This window comes from Notamacropus eugenii, chromosome X (genome assembly GCF_028372415.1).
Source record: "Notamacropus eugenii isolate mMacEug1 chromosome X, mMacEug1.pri_v2, whole genome shotgun sequence".
NCBI lineage: Eukaryota > Metazoa > Chordata > Mammalia > Diprotodontia > Macropodidae > Notamacropus > Notamacropus eugenii.
Window position 1 is genome coordinate 59,480,833 of NC_092879.1, and position 18,227 is coordinate 59,499,059.

Below are 18,227 nucleotides of genomic sequence, written 5' to 3' on the forward strand. Positions count from 1 at the left end.
CTTTCCCAACTGGGCAAGAGGGGAATGGAGTTCCTCCAGGAATAGGCCCAGGTGACAGCAGCAACAGCAGTAGCAGACTTCAGGTAGCTATGGTGGCCAGGAAGTGACCTGGATCCATTGTCCAGGTAGCTCAGCTTAAAGCCTCTGGCAGTAGAGAGCAGCTGATCTAAACCTCAACCCTGAGTGACAGCCCCATTCCCACCCAAAGCCCCAGGAAGGGAGCAACTGAGTTGAATCTCAGCCTTGAACACGATAGCTGAGAGAGGAGGGGCAAGAGGACCATCCTCTTGACAAAGGATTCAGAAGTCAAGTAACTGACTGGGAAAATGCCCAAAAAAGGGAAAAAAATAAGACCATAGAAGATTACTTTTAAGGTGAACAGGTGTCTCCTCCCATCCTTTTGGATAAGGAAGAACGAGGCACACTGTCACAAGAAGTCAAGGCCCCTGCCTCCAGTGCCTCCAAAGTGAACTTAAACTGTCCTCAGGCAATAGAAGAGCTTGAAAAGCAAGTTAGCAGCTTGCTGAAGGAGACCCAAAAAACTGCTGAGGAAAATAACACCTTTAAAAAGGAGCTCACTCAATTGGAAAAAGAGGTCCAAAAAACCAATAAAGAGAAGGAGGCTCTAAAAATCAGAATGAGCCAAATGGAGGAAAAGGTTCAAAAGCTCACTGAACAAAATAGGTCTTTGAACGAGAGAATTGAGTTCAGGGAAGCTGATGACTATGACACAAACAAAGCAGTTAAAAAACAGAACCAAAAGTCTGAAAAAATAGAAGATAATGTGAAACATCTCATTGGAAAAACCACTGACCTGGAAAATAGATCCAGGAGAAACAATTTAAAAATTATGAGACTACCTGAAAGCCATGATCAAAAAAAGAGCCTAGACATTATCTTCCATGAAATTACCAAGGAAAACTGTCCTGATATTCTAGAACCAGAGGACAAAATAAATATTGAGAGAATCCATTGATCACCTCCTGAAAGAGACCCAAAAAGAGAAACTCCTAGGAATATTGTGGCCAATTTCAGAGTTCCAGGTCAAGAAGAAAATACTGCAAGCAGCTAGAAAGAAACAATTCTAGTATTGAGAAAATACAATCATGATAACACAGGATCTGGCAGCTTCATATTAAGCATTTGAAAGGCTTAGAATAGGATATTCCAGAAGTCAAAGGAACTGGGATTAAAACCAAGAATCACCTACCCAGCAAAACTGAGTATAATACTTCAAGGGAATAAATGGTCATTCAGTGATATAGAGGACTTTCAAGCATTCATGATAAAAAGAACAGAACTGAAGAGAAAATTTGACTTTCAAACACAAAAATCAAAAGAAACATGAAAAGGTAAACAGGAAAGAGAAATAATAAAAGACTTTCTAAAGCTGAACTGTTTACATTCCTACATAGAAAAAAATATTTGTAACTTGAGACTTTTCTCAGTATTTGGGTAGGTAGAGGGATTGTACATACACACACACACACACGTAGACAGAGAGTACAGGATGAGTTGAATTAGAAGAGATGATTCCACAAAAAAATAAAATAAAATAAAAATTAAGTGTTGAAGGAGGAAACTACTGGGAGGAGAAAGGGAGAAATGGAATGGGGCAGGCTATAACTCATAAAAGAGATAAAAATCTTGTTTGGAAAAGGGAGAAAAGGAGAGTGGAAAAGTGAAGTTTACTCTATTCACATATGGCTTAAGGAGAGAATAATATATTCACTAAATTTGGTATGAAAATCTATCTTACACTACAGGAAAGTTGGTGAGGAGGGGACAAGTGGGGTGAGGGTCATGATAGAAGGGAGGGCAAATAGGAGAAGGGAGTAACTAGAAATAAACACTTTTGGGAATGGACAAGGTCAAATGAGGGAATAAAAAAAACAAGGGGGGATAGAGTAGGAGAGAGGACAATGTAGTTAGTATTACACAACATGATTATTGTGGAAGTCTTTTGCAAAACAACACATATTTAGTCCATATTGAATTGCTTGCCTTCTCAGTGGGGATGGGTAGGTAGGTAGGGAGGGAGAGAAGTTGGAATTCAAAGTATTAGAAATGTATGTTGAGAATTACTATTGCATATAACCAGGAAATAAGAAACACAGGTAATGGAGTACAGAAATTTATCTTGCCCTACAAGAAAAGAAAGAAGATGGGGATAAGGGAAGGATGGAGTGTGACAGAAGGGAGGACGTTGAGGGAAGGAGTAATCAGAATGCAAGGTATTAAGGGATGGGGGGAGGGAAGAAAAATGAGGTGAGGAGAAAAATTGGACATGTTACAAAGTGATGTAAAAGCAATTAGTATTAAAACAATTGACCGAATTAATTACTGAGACCAAATCAAAGACATCTTTAGTTTGGGGGAAAGAATTTTTGTCTAAGTTTCCTAGAGGCAGGTAACCTTGGGTAAAATTTGTCATTGATGAAAAAGTTAAAGTTTTAATGGTAAAATTGATTTTATGATTGTTATTTAATCAGGAACTAAAACACGTATGGAAAGGCATGTAAGCCACTTAAGACTTGCCTAAAAGATGTTCATTAGTCAATGTGAAATTATAGTCATATCTGAAGCCTGGTTATTGGAACTTGCTATTTTAAGATTCCATGGGACTATTAACTGACTGTTCTTCTGACTTCAGGTATGGATAGCAAGAAAGGTGGTCTGAGCCTCCAATCCATGATGCCAGTAAGCTTGTGAGATGCTGGTATGAACTTCAAAAGGTGACCTCATGGGAAGAGTGGGAGAGCGACTGTTCAGCCTGGGCTGAGGTAAGATTCTCCTGACTCAGTTTCCCCACTGACACCTGGCAGACTTTAAGCCTGACTGAAAGCAAGTTGACAATCTACTCCTGCTTGGAATTGACAGGAAGTTGGGGAGATATTGGCTCCTTGCAATGTCTCTACTCTTAGTGGCAATTTCCTATAGTCAAAAGGTTTGTAAGGTTAATAACAGATCCGTTAAATTATAGATCGTTGGTAGGGGAACATCCGCGGTGAAGTCTAAAATTAAGCTATTAGGCTTAGGACTTTACACCAACAACAATAAGTTAGGGTCCTTTAATTCTTAGCAATATTGTGGAGGCAATCAGGTCAAGGGCTTGTGAAGTTAGCACAGATAGTTATTATTTGTGTCTCAGTTGATTAATGTTAAAAAAAATTGTTTGTGGTCTATATTACAAATGCCTTAAGAGAAGTATCACCTGACCAAAAGTTGGAATTGTTTTATGTGATATGAACTGTGTTAAAAATGAAAAATAAAAAAATGAAAGGAATCTTAGAGGTTACCTAGTAAAGAATTGGTTTCAAATTCTTCCTGACAATTAACTTGTTGTGTGACCTTGGGCAAGTTGTTTCTCCTTTCTGAGTCTCAGTTTCCTCCACTGTACTATAAGGGAATGATCTAGCAGTTAAATTCTTCCTGTCTCACAGGGTCTTTGTGAGGATAACATGTTTCACAAGCAGAGGTCTAGCCTCACTTGAATACTTCCAGAGACAGAGCAGTCACTGATAACTGGCATTTGCATACAGCTTTAAGGTGACAAAGTGCTTTACATGTGGCATCTCATTTGAGCTACCTCCTTTAGGTAAGACAGATCAGATGGAGAGGAACTTTTTCTGGACATTGAACTTAAATCTGCTTCTGTCCTTTGGGGTCTAGATGTCTAAGGGTAATCCCTCTTCCATATGTTGACCCTTGAAAATATTTGAAGTCAGCAGTGGACCCTAAGTCCTATCTTCTGCAAACTAAACACCCCTATTAACCTCAAATGATCCTCATAAGACACAGACTTGAAACCCTCCTTCATCCTGGTCTCCCTCCAGCATGTTCGTCTTTTTCTGGTTTGTTCTTCATTCTCTAAGAAGTTCATGACATTAGGGAGGTGATGCCATGACATGCAAGTGAACTGGATTTAAGTGAGGCAGGGCAGGGCAAAGTGGCCAGCCTCACTCTCTCCTCTGGAGCCATCTTGGTGCAGTGGTTAGAGATGGATCAGAACAACTGGAGATGTCCTGCTCTCACTGGCATCCTTCAGGAGGGGGACTCTGACAGGGCAGAGAACAAGGCAGGACTATCACCTCTTTTCTCCTGGCAGTTAGTCCTCTCTAAATGTAGCTTAAGTCATCATTAACTTTTTTAAATGCTACATTAGTGACAATCCTGTATTAGAGAATATTTTTAAAAAATAAGTTTTATTGATTTTGAGGCAATAGGAAAACATAAACTTGGCTACCAAGTATTGCCAGCATGTTTTGCCAAGGGGAGGCATCTTTCTCTGCTGGAGAAGTGAACTAGGAGTCAGAAGACCAGCATTCTAGTCCAACCTCTACCACTAATTGAGTGGGACAGTCCCTTTCCTTCTTTGGGCATCAGCTTCCTCATCTGTAAAATGAGCCATTGAGGTCTTTCTTAAAATTGTAAGACACTATGATTTTAGAGTCTCTTTGATGGATAGATGAAAAGGCAGCATAACTAATAATTGTTAAAAATAAATGGGTATTTATTTTAAAATTCTTTAAAAAGAATGGAAGCTCCTAGAGTACAGGACGTTAAATTTTTTGCTTTTGTATCCCCTAGCACTCAGCACAGGACTTAGCACATCATAGGTGCTGGATAAATGCCATAGATCAAGGATCAAAAACTGAGATATGGAAAGGAGTTCTTATTCTGAATCTCCATTTTTATTTTTTAATTATTCATTTTGTTCTAAATTTATCAATTACATGTAAAAAAAATTTAACAATAATTTTTAAAAAAACTTTTGAGTTCCAAATTCTCTCCCATGCTTCCCTTCCATCTGCCCTTCTTGAGAAAGCAAGCACTTCGATTTTGATTTTACACAAGGCCATGAAAAACATATTTCCCTATCAGTCATGTTGCTAAGGAAAACACAAGAAAAATAATAAAAATAAAGAAAATTTTAAAAATTCTGCTTCAGTCTCCATTCAGAGTTCATCATTTCTCTCTCTGGAGGTAGATAGCATTTTTCATGGGTCCTTTGGAGTTGTCTTGGATCACTGTCTTGATCAGAGGAGCTAAGTCTTTCATATTGATCATCCTTACAATGTTGCTGTTGCTGTACATAATATTCTCATGATTTTGCTCAATTCACTTTGTATGAGTTCACATAAGTAAGTCTTTCCAGGCTTTTCTGAAAGCATCTTGATCATCATTTCTTATAGCACAATAGTATTCCATCACATTCATATACCACAACTTGTTCAGTCGTTCCTCAAATGAGGGACATTCCTTGAATTTCCGCCACAAAAGGAGCTGCTATAAATATCGATCTCTTTGGGAAACAGACCTAGAAGTGGTATTTCTGGGTCAAAGGATATGCATAGTTTTATAGCCATTTGGAAACAATTCTAAATTGCTCTCCAGAATGGTTGAACTAATTCACAATTTCACCAACAGTACATTAGTATCCTAATTTTTCCACATCCCTTCCAATGTTTGTCATTTTCCTTTTCTGTTGTGTTAGCCAATCTGATAGGTGTGAGGTGGTATGTCAGAGTAGTCTTAATTTGCATTTCTCTAATCAGTAGTGATTGAGAGCATTTTTTCATGTTGACTTTGACTTCTTTTGTAATGATGTATGTTCATTTCCTCTGACCATTTATTAACTGGGGAATGGCTTTTATTTTTATAATTGTGTGAGCTTCTATTTCTCCAGTGAGGTAATTGAGGTCTAGAGAAATGAAATAGCTTATCCAAATCACACTGGTGGCAAGTGTCAGAGTCACCATCTGAACCCAGGTCTTATGATTCCAAATCCCAAACTCTTTCCACTGTACCAATGACTAACTGAATTTCAATAAGTTTGTCCAACTTGTTCATCATAACATCACTCTCTCATTAGGTAAAAATTTCTCTCAGTTAAACTAGAACTCATACTCTGTTCATATAATCACATCTGTTAAACCAGTGGGCTTCAAATGAATGTACTGTAATAATTAATTTGTGGCATGGTTTTCTTTCTACTTCAATACTTGTAGTCTCAAATATTCTGATGTATGTTTTAGAGTCTTGGGCAGGAATTCTTTGCTGAGAAACAACTTCACATTCCACGAACCCTTGGTGGTTTACAAAGCACTGAGGCTCCAAATCACTGGAGTACATGTGGGGACTGAGGGATGGGGTGGGCAAGGGGGATGTGGGGATTGTGAGAGGTGGTTCCTCTCTTCCCCATTGTAGAGAAAAGACAGGGATCCATTTGGCACTCCTGAGTTGTGCTGGGGCCTTCTCCCTGAAAAGCAGCTTCCTCTAAGACCTCAGGCAGCTCTGCCTCTAAAAAAGTCATCCATTTCAGAAGCAGAATGGGGGTAAACTTGGGGAATGGCATCTTGCAAATTACTTGTCCCTTTCTTACCCCAATGAGCTCAAAAAGATGGAGAACTCTTATTGAACCAATGCGGCTGCCACAGTTTCAGCTTCTGCAGCATAGGAAAGTAGCCAAGAGTCCACTAGTGGTCCCTACTGATTTGCTATTTAATCATAGGAGCACAATAAACTCTCAAAGCCTGATCTAAAAAGAACAATCAGAATAAGCTATTATGCCTTCTGGAATCTCATTTGAAATCTAATTAGATCTGGTAAGAAGCTAGCAATGTCCTGTAAGCCCGTTAAAGAGACAGATCTATCTCCTTACCCCTGGTCTTTCTTTCATAAGCTAAGATTTCTTTACCTCTCATTTCTGCAGACATTACTTTGGCTTCCCTTCAGGCACACTGTGCAATTATAAGGCCACCACGTTATGGTTTCACTGAGGTGTTTCTCTAGGTCAGTGAATTGGAGTGACTTTAGGTGATGTAATCTCAATCAGAGCATAATCAAGGAGATGGTTTGAGTGAACTGTGAGCTCAATGTGAATTAGTGCAGTATGGAAGTCAAAAAGGTAAATGACATCTTAGGTTTCATTAAAGAAGGCATACATATTCATGTAAGGTTGAGAGATAGTGAGGAAGATCCCATTCCATTGGGGAATTCCCCAGTGGTGAGAGGACAAAGATAGAAGTCACACAATTTGGGCAGGCATGGATGGGGGAAGGTCTGTGTCATTGGAGGAATTACTCATTGAATCAGAAGATCCTATGAGCCCACACCTAGAGGTCTAAAAAGGTAAAGGCACCTACCCAAGGTCACAGAGTAAGCATCAGGAGGGATACCCACAATGACCTGTTTGTATATCTGCAAATACACATTTAAGATTGAGGTGTCAGTATCTCTCCTGGTCAGAGAATACCTGGGATGCTCTGTTCACTTGCAGATAGTGTTTTCAAAGTATTAAGAAGCCAGGGAGGGCCATAGGAGGACAACTTGGATGGTGAAGGACCTCAAGATCATGCTGTAGGAGGACCAAAGGAATGGAAGATGCATAGTATGAAAGAGATGGCTTAAAGAAATAGCCAATTCAATCCAACAAACACTTCCAAAATATCTACAATTTCATGTTTGCAAGGCAATTAGGTGGTGATGCAGTGAATACAGTAAGGACCTGAGGTCAGGAAGACCTGAGTTCAAATACAGCTTCAGACATTTACTAGTTGTCTGACCCTGGGCAAGTCACTTTACCCTGTTTGCCTCAGTTTCCTCATCTGTAAAATGAGCTGGAGAAGGAAATGGCAAACCACTATGGTATCTTTGTCTCCCCAAAAAGACCCAATGGGGTCACAAAGAGTGAGACATGCCTGAAACAACTCAACAACAACAAAAATTGAACCCATGAGAATTGATGTAATTCCTCAGAGAATTTAGAGGAAGAAGACGTGACCCCTGACAGAACCTTGGGTAACACTCACATGTAAATAAATGAGAGTGAGCAAAGATCAAACACAGAGGAGAAGAGCCAAAGCAGATGAGAAAAAGTGGTCAACAGTATCAAGTGCTGCCGAGAGGTCTTGGAGGAAGAGGTCTAAGAACAAGTCATTGGGTTTGGTTAGAGAAAAGCCATGAGAGCTGTTCTCAAGTATCTGAAGGGTTGGCAGATGAAGGAGAGATTCTATTTGGCCCCTGAGGGTTGGATTTGGAGCCTTCAGTGGAAGTTGATGAGAAACAGACTTTGGCACAGTATGAAGGAAATCCCTGTAATCATGAGAACTGTGCGCCTAAAGGAGCTAGCGGGTTCCCTGTCATCAGGACACTTTAAGCAAAGCCTAGACGGAGGATATTTGGTCAAGGATTTATTGCAAGTTATGCTTTGACCAAATGACTTTGGAGTTTATTTCCAGCTCTTAGGTGGGCTGGCACACTCTGCACTCTTCTGACTGTTGGTTTTTACTCATGTCATGCCTTATGTCAACAATATCCTTACCTAACCATCCTTGCCCGGTGAAATTCTTCCTGTCATTCACGATGTGACTTTACCATGAAACCCTCTGTGATTCTTATCCTTCCTGAACTCCCAACACAGTGAAAAAACCCCTACCATCCAAACTTAAGATCTAGAGCTCAAAGGTACCTCATGATCATCTCATCCAATCCCTTCATCTGACATATAAGGAACTTGATACCCAGAGCAACATGGCCCATAGTTATACAACTAGTAAGTGTACATCTTGGAATTCAAACTCAGCTCTCTATGCCCCCTGTGAATTTATCTCACGCTTTATATTACTTATTTGTGTCTGTATGGTATCCCATTCCACACTCCCTAGACTGGAAGATTCCTGAGGACAGGGACCATATTTTATTCATATTTTTTATTTCTCAGTGCCTGGAACAGTGCTTTGCCCACACCAAGTGTTTGATAAATGTTTCTTGAATAAATGAATAAATAATTTACTGAGAAAATTCTGCCACAAAATTGACTTTCTATCTACTCAGATGGCTCTAAGGTAAACTTTATTAAACATGAATTCTCTGTTATTACAAACAAACTGAAGCATAATCACATTCATCTCTTGAGACATGTGCATGAACTAACTTTTTGTCAACAGTTACTGTTGGGGAGAAAATGGAAATGCAAACAAGACCTCAAATCACCTCTTTGCTGTCTGATCTCTATCCCTTGGGAAAGGACTCACAGTCTAAGATACTGTCTACACTGAAACTCATGTTTTCTTCTTACTTTCAGACCTTCATGATACAGAAAGCATCTTATCAGGATACAGTTTAGATCAGGAATTTGGTTTAAGGCTGTTCCTTTTGGTAACTAATTGTCAAATTGGGGGGCAAGTTTCTTAGACTCTCTGGGACTCAATTTTTCCTCTGGTGTGTTCAGTGTTTTCTTTATAACTTATCTGTAAGGGCAGTTGCATAAATATCATTCCCTCTTTACAGAGGAGAATACTGAGGCTCTAAGACACAAAGTGAACTCTCCATGGTTGCATAGCTTATAAATGATGGTAACAAAGGTCTCCAGATCTCCTGACTCCAAGATCCCAATTCTCTCTCCATATATAGCATGATGCCTCTCAGAGGACGGGGCTGGACTAATCATTCAGTACTAACACTCTACTGTTTGGTACTCTGGTGACCAAATACAAACCCCTTGGAGTTGTCAATATTTTTTTTCTCTCTCTCTCTTTCTCCCTCTCCTTCAATATTGTCAACAAGAACCAATTTAGCTAGGCTCATTCAGAAATCCATAGCAGTGATTTGGAGGTATCAATGGAAATATTCCTTGGACATATTCATCCTGTGATGAGAGGGCAGATCATATGTCCACCTAGGATCTCAGATTCCTGAAGAATTGCTTTGTCATAAATGGGTAAGTTCTCAGAGATACAACTAACTCGAAAGGGTTTCAAGAAAGGGCCTGTGTTTGTGTTTGGAGAACTGACTTCACTAGTAAGTTGTAGTGGTTGTAGTACTGGCAATGGTCGTAGTAGTGGTAGTGGTAGCAGTGGTAGTAGCTGCTCCTAGCATTTGTATAGCTCCTACTAAGAGCCAGACACTGTGGCAAGCACTTGACAAATATAATCTCATGTGATCCTCACAACAACTTTGGGAGGTAGGTGTGGTTATTATCCCCATTTTATAGGTGACTCAAAACAAAGGTTGAGTGACTTTCCCAGGGTCACACAATTAGTACATGACTCCAGGCCCAGCACTCTCTCCAAAGCACTACAAAGCTGTCTTTAATAATGACTTTCTCCCTAAGAACTCACATAGCACTTTGTTTAGCAATGATTAAATGTACCTAAGATATAATATTGACTATTGTAGCTATCTGTGTACTTGTCTTGTGAGTTCTATGAGGGCAGGGATCATGTCTTCTCTAAATTTTGTATCACCTTAGCACCTAGCTCTACTCATAGTAGGTACTTCATGTTTGTTACAATAACCATACTACATAATGCTTCCTACATCTGTCTGTCTTGCTCGCAAGGGTGGCATCAGAAGATGTCAAATGTTTTCCTGAAATACAGGAAGTCCACTATTCTGTTATTCTAGTAACTCCATCAGAAAAACAAATGAGAGTATTTTTAATAGGAGCTGTTCTTCATGAATCCAGAACAGTTTTTAATGAATACCTCTTCCTTTTGCTTGAGTTCATAAACTGTGCCTTTACTAATATGCCTTTGAATGTTTACAGCATTAGAAACCAGGCTCAACAGCCAGCTCTAACTTGTACTCATCAGAAGAAGCTTTCTTTCTTAGGTCCTGCAGCATCTTTGTCATTCTCCACTTGTTTTCCACAGATAAACAACAGATCAGTCATCATATCACCAAGTTCTTTCAGGACCTGGCATAATAGTTTGAATAAATGAATAATTTATGGCATAATAGTTTGTCCAGACATGATGATTGGAACTTCCTTTTCATTGACCATTAACATCTCATACAAGCTGGGCAGTAATCCCCTTTCTTCTTTGACTTTATTCTCCTCTTCAAACTCAACCTGTCTTTGCTCATGATGACTCCTGGCCCATATGTCACCATTCTCAGTTACCTGCTCTTGCTTCTTTCTCTGTCATTTGCACATTTTTTTCAGAAATGTAAGCCGGTCAAAAAGGTTCCTGGGTAGTCACATGGTCTCTTTGGACAGCCCCCCTTCTTCCCTCCTTACCAGAAATGTTTGAGATAACATGCAGGTAATACAATGGATACTAAAGTTAGGATCCTGAAAGATCATAATGGGAGGTAAGGATGAGCCATATATGAAGAAATAACAGTTCACATAAATGAAAACAAAATTCTTTGATCAGATTAATAAAAACAACTTTGAACTTATGTAGAACAAGATCTGTTATGTTCTATCTTACTCGAAAGGCTTTGAGTAAGATCCTAGTGACAAACTGTATCTTATCTGAGGACCAAGCTAGTTAAGGAAAAAGGGTTCACTATTTAACAGAAAAAATACAACATGGCCCTTGGTCTTTTGCTTTCCCCTTATGATTCTAACATGATGGTGGCAGAATGTCAGAAAAAAAGGAACAGAAGATGCTGAGAATCATGCAACTTTATACTATCAAGAAACAGTCATTTTAACTAGGGGTAATTCAAGTGATAGATTTTTGTCCACCAACTAACAGATGGCTATAACTCAAATAAATGACATATATTAGAGTTGATATTCCCACTGTACATGAAACCAGAAGATATAAGGAAGCTACAGGTAAGTGACAGGATGGCTCAAGGGCTCTCCTTAGAAATGCAAAAAAAAGGGCATTGGTAGAATTAGATTTATTACATGTCTAAAGGCAACAAGAAACCTCTTGGGGAAAAGAACACACAGATGTACAATTTTCAAATCTTGCCACAGGCACAAAAATGCAATACATGTTCTCTCATTCCATTTCCCCACCCTTCAAATAAGAATGCAATTCTTTAGGCCATGATGTGAGAATGAATGCCATGATCTGCGTTAGCATCTGCAGCATCTCTCTAAGAATAGGACATAGTTGGAAACTTTTGGCTTTCATAAAAAAAATTCCTCCCAAGTTTTCACCTATCCTGAATCCCAACGGTATAGGTCAACACACATATCAGAAGAGGAAAGGAATGGAAAGGAAAAGGCAAAGAGCCTTATTGTCTACTACGTGCTAAGTGCTTTACAAATATTTCATTTGATCTGCAAAACAGCCCTGTGAGGTAGGTGCTTTCATCTTCATTTTAAGGATGAATAAATTGAGAGTTAGGTATGAAGTGACTTGCCCAGGGTCACATAACCAGGACATATCTGGTGTTGGATCTGAACTTAGGTCAGATTTCTTGGAGTTCATCTTGATGGCTGCATGGTACTTCCCAGGGGTCAGGCAGCCAGCACTCATACACGATGTGTGAATAATCAGATGGCTGAAATATTCTAAGGCAGCACATCTTAAACTATGGGTCATGACCCCATATGGGGTTTAAGAAACACTGGTTCGCCGTCCCTAGGGGAAAAAGTTTAGGGAGTCCTGTTCTAAGGCAATTCTACTTGGAACATGCTCAGAGCCAAGAGGATCGTATCACTGATTTTGATAGAATTAAATGCATATATTTCAAGGAAGTCAACAATACAATCGAAGATTCAGTATGTACCACAATATCCACGATTGTACTGTTTGTGGTAGCAAAGGATTACAAATAAAATGGGTGTCATGGATTGTGGAATGCCTGTCAGAGAGACAGTATATGGATATAAGAAAGATAAATTCAGAGAAACATGGGGCGAGGTGTGCATATGAACTGACAAAGAGTGAAATAATCAGAACCAAAGAACAATTTCATGTAATGCCTTCAACCGTGTAAATGAAAAGATAGAAGTAAACTGAAATGTCAGTAATCATGAAACCATGAAAAATCCTGGAGGACAGATTAAAAAAAAAGATGCTTCTTTTCTCATAGCAAAGAGATGGGCCAGAATGGCACAAGGATATCTGACATGGTACCTTGTCAATGTGGTCACTCTATCAGGCAATTATGCTTCTCTTAGAGAGTTTAATCTTGATTTAGGGCTTTTGTATTTTCTCCACCCAGAGATAACTATGACATATGTGTGTGTGTGTGTGTGTGTATGTATGTATGTATATAAAGTACCGGTAAGATTTTTTTTTAAATCCTGTGGAATCACCAACTACTCAATAATGTCTTCTCAAACCATATCCAAATCAGGACAAAATGTACACTCAGAGAAAGAAATGTATAGCTTATCTAAAGTCTGTGACATTTCAAAATAATTCTCAGTTATGTCCCAGATCTTGAATATCTCATTATCATTGAAAGAAATATTCTGTTCTGATGTTTTATAGTTATGATCTTAAATATAGAGCCAGAGGGTGACTGTATCTGGCAATCACGTGTTATCTTTTCTTGTCCATGAGTTCTCTATAACTTATTTGATATAAATGGAGTATCCATAAAAATATATGATCAAGGAAAATATGATGAATTAAGCTAGAATAATCTACATTGGCGAAATGCTGCATAAGACAGTAGATGAACAGCCAGACTTCGAGTCAGGAATACTGACTGAGGTTGAGTCCTGCTTTGGGCACACACTGGTTATGTCACTTAACCCCTCATCTCCTTAGGCTGCTCTGTAAGGAAAAAGAGCTAATTATCTGAAATTATAGAAGGAGATTCTATAGCAATAAAAATAATGATAAATAACAGCTGACAAGGATATAGCACTTGAAAGTCTACAAAACACATTAACTGTATGATTTCAACCAATTCCCACAATGTCCCAGTGAGAAAGGCACCATTTCTAGTTACATCATACAGATGAAGAAATAGACTCAGGGACATTGAGTGAGTTGTCATGGTCACAGAGCTGGGAAGTCTCTGAGGCAGGATTCATACTCAAATCTCTGGGATGCCCAATTCAGTGGTCTATACATTCCATCATGTTGCATCATCTGAAAGTCTTTATACTAGTGGAAACATAGTTCTGAGCCACTTTGGACCTCTAAGGTTCATCAGAAAACTTGAATACTTGAATATAAGTTTGCAAATAGATTAGAATCATAAAACCACTGGACTCTTCAACAGCAAATGAGGTCAATCCAGAGCAAAACTCAACCTAAGGTTAGGTTTGGGTAATATAAGGAACTTGGAGAAAGTCACAAGCTAACAAAGTTTTTTGACATTTTCAAATATAGCAAAACTTCAATTAAAAATGTAAAAACCCACATTTGGTTCACTGGCAATGATTTAACCCCTGCACTATGACACTCTGCTGCTTTACTGGACAAGTGGTCCGGATCCATTCTCCAATCTCTTCTCAGAACATACAGGAATAACCATAGCTGTCCTGGAAAATCCTAATCAACTGACCTGGAAAATAGATCCAGGAGAGAAAATCTAAGAATTATTTGTCTACTAGAAAGCCATGATGAAAAAAAGAGCCTGAACAACATCATCCAAGAAATTATCAAGGAAAATTGCCCAGAAGTCCTAGACCCAGAGGGCAAAATAGTCATCGAAAGAATCCACCTTTCACATCCTGAACTAAAAACACCAAAGAATATCGTTGCCAAATTCCAGAACTATCAAGTGAGGGAGAAAATACTGCAGGCATTCAGAAAGAAATAATTCAAATATCGAGGAGCTATAGTCAGGATCACACAGGACCTTGTAGCTTCTACATTAAAAGATCAAAGGAACTGGAATATGATGCTCCATAAGGCAAAGGAGCTGGGACTACAACCAAGGATCAATTACCCAGGAAAGTTCAGCATAGCATTTCAGGCAAGGAGATGGACATTCAAAGAAATAAGGGATTTTCAGACCTTCCTGATGAAAAGGTCAAAACTCAACAGAAAATCTGATCTTCAAAAGCAAGTCTCAAGAGAGGCATAAAAAAGTAAAGAGGGGGGAAAGGACTTGTTACACAGTATGGGCAAACTGTTTACATCCCTATAAGGGAAGATGATACTTCTTAATCTTGAGAATTGTATATTTATTATGAAATGTAAAAGGAATATACATAGATGGAGGGAATGGGTGTACATTAAATGATGTGATGATAACAAATATGATTTAAGGGTGGGAAGGGATTGTAATGGTAGATGTGAAAAGGAGGAGGCAGAAAAAAATAAATTCTGTCACAGGAAGAGGCACAAAAATATACTACAGTAGAGAGAAAGAGGGGAGGGAGATGAGTATTGGTTAAGAGGTACCCTCATATGACTGGATTCAATGAGGGTACAACAAACTCAGTTAAGTATAGAAATACAACTAGCTCTATAGGCAGTAGGAGAGAAAGGGGGAAAGAAAGAAAAGGGAGGGGAGGCTAAAGGGGAGGGAAGAAGTAGTAAGGGAAAAGAGGATTAAAAGGTAGGGGGCTGAAAGACGGGAGGGAAGACTGAGGGAGGATGTGGTAAAAAATTAAAACTCTTGTGGAGGGGAAGGGAGAAGGGAGAACTAAAACCATAAACAAGGGGGAAGGGGATGGAGGGAAAGACACAAATAGTAATCATAACTGTGAATGTGAATGAGATGAACTCTCCCATAAAAGGGAGACAGAAAAATGGATTAAAAACCATAATCCAACAATGTGTTGTTTACAAGAAACCCATTTGAAAAGGGGAGATACACATAGAGTAAAAGGTTGGAGCAGAATTTATTGTGTTTCAGCTGATGTAAAAGAAAGAGGGGTAGCAATCCTAATCTCAGATGAAGCAAAAGCAGAAATAGATCGAATCAAAAGAGATAAGGAAGGAAACTTTATCCTGCTAAAATGCACCATAGAAAATGAAGCAATTTCATTACTAAATGTATATGATCTAAGTGCATTTAAATTCTTTTTTTTAATTTAACTTTTAACATGTATTTTCACAAAATTTTGGGTTACAAATTTTCTCCCCTTTTATCCCCTCCCCCCACCAAACCCAAGCTTTCTAATTGCCCCTGTGACCAATCTGCTCTCTCTTCTATCATCCCTCTCTGCCCTTGTCTCCGTCTTCTCTTTTGTCCTGTAGGGCCAGATAGCTTTCTTTACCCCTGTACCTGTATTTCTTATTTCCTAGTGGTAAGAACATTACAGTTGATCCTAACACTTTGAGTTCCAACTTCTTTACCTCCCTCCCTCTCCACCCCTTCCCTTTGGAAGGCAAGCAATTCAATATAGGCCAAATCTGTGTAGTTTTGCAAATGACTTCCATAATAGTTGTGTTGTATAGGACTAACTATATTTCCCTCCATCCTATCCTGTCCCCCATTACTTTTATTCTCTTTTGATCCTATCCCTCCCCATGAGTGTCGACCTTGAATTGCATTCTCCTCCCCATACCCTCCCTTCTATCATCCCCCTCCACCCTGCTTGTCCCCTTGTCCCCCACTTTCCTGTATTGTGAGATAGGTTTTCCTACCAAAATGAGTGTGCATTTTATTCTTTCCTTTAGTGGAATGTGATGAGAGTAGACTTCATGTTTTTCTCTCACCTCCCCTCTTTATCCCTCCACTAATGAGTCTTTTGCTTGCCTCTTTTATGAGAGATAATTTGCCCCATTCAATTTCTCCCTTTCTCCTCCCCATATATTTCTCTCTCACTGCTTGATTTCATTTTTTTTAAAGATATGATCCCATCCTCTTCAATTCACTCTGTGCACTCTGTCTCTATGTATGTGTGCGTGTGTGCATGTGTGTGTGTGTGTACTCCCACCCAGTACCCAGATACTGAAATGTTTCAAGAGTTACAAATATTGTCTTTCCATGTAGGAATGTAAACAGTTCAACTTTAGTAAGTCCCTTATGACTTCTCTTTGCTGTTCACCTTTTTCATGGTTCTCTTCATTCTTGTGTTTGAAAGTCAAATTTTCTTTTCAGCTCTGGTCTTTTCATCAAGAAAATTTGAAAATCCTCTATTTCATTGAAAGACCATTTTTCCCCCTGAAGTATTATACTCAGTTTTGCTGGGTAGGTGATTCTTGGTTTTAGTCCTAGTTCCTTTGACTTCTGGAATATCCTATTCCATGCCCTTTGATCCCTTAATGTAGAGGCTGCTAGATCTTGTGTTATCCTGATTGTATTTCCACAATACTTGAATTGTTTCTTCCTTGCTGCTTGCAATATTTTCTTCTTGACCTGGGAACTCTGGAATTTGGCCACAATGTTCCTAGGAGTTTCTCTTCTTGGATCTCTTTCAGGTGGTATTCTGTGGATTCCTTGAATATTTATTTTGCCCTCTGGTTCTAGAATCTCAGGGCAGTTTTCCTTGATAATTTCAGGGAAGATGATGTCTAGGCTCTTCTTTTGATCATGGCTTTCAGGTAGTCCCAAAATTTTTAAATTGTCTCTCCTGAATCTATTTTCCAGGTCAGTTGTTTTTCCAATGAGATATTTCACATTATCTTCCATTTTTCCATTCTTCTCTCTTTGTTCTGTGATATCATGGTTTCTCACAAAGTCCTTAGCCTCCATCTGTGCCATTCTAATTTTGAAAGAACTATTTTCTTCAGTGAGCTTTTGAATCTCCTTTTCCATTTGGCTAATTCTGCTTTTGAAAGCATTCTTCTCCTCATTGGCTTTTTGAACCTCTTTTGCCAATTGAGTTAGGCTAGTTTTCAAGGTGTTAATTTCTTCAACATTTTTTTGGTTCTCCTTTAGCAGGGAGCTGATCTGCTTTTCATGCTTTTCTTTCATCTCTCTCATTTCTCTTCCCAGTTTTTCCTCCACCTCTCTAACTTGATTTTCAAAATTCTTTTTGAGCTCTTCCACGGCCTGAGCCCATTGGGTGGGCTGGGACACAGAAGCCTTGATTTCTGTGTCTTTGCCTGATGGTAAGCATTGTTCTTCCTCATCAGAAAGGAAGGGAGGAAATGTCTGTTCTCCGAGAAAGTAGCCTTCAATAGTCTTATTTCTTTTCCCTTTTCTGGGCATTTTCCCAGCTAGTGACTTGACCTCTGAATATTCTCCTCACACCCGCCTTGCCTCCTGATCCTCCCAGCCAGCGTTTGGGGACTGAGATTCAAATGCTGCTTCCAGCCTTAGGGCTTTGGGCGGGGGCAGGGCTGCTATTCAGTGTGAGAATTAAGTTCAGGTGGTCAGGTCGGGGCAGGGCCGCCTCTCAGGCTCAGTTCCCTCGGGAGGTTTATGCACAGACCTTCCACAATGGATTCAGGCTCCCACCCGCCCGCTTGGGGAGCCCCGGTCTGCAGCCGCCTCTCAGCTTCTACCTCCCGGGGGGGGGGCCCGAATCATGGGGGCACCACACTCCCCTCTTGACCCGCCAAAGAGACTCTCTCACCGACCCCCATCACCTGTGGGCAGAGGAACTTGTGTGGCCGCTGGAGATCCCATCCCTGAAGCCTGCTCGGGTCTGTTTCTCTTGGTGCTGTGGC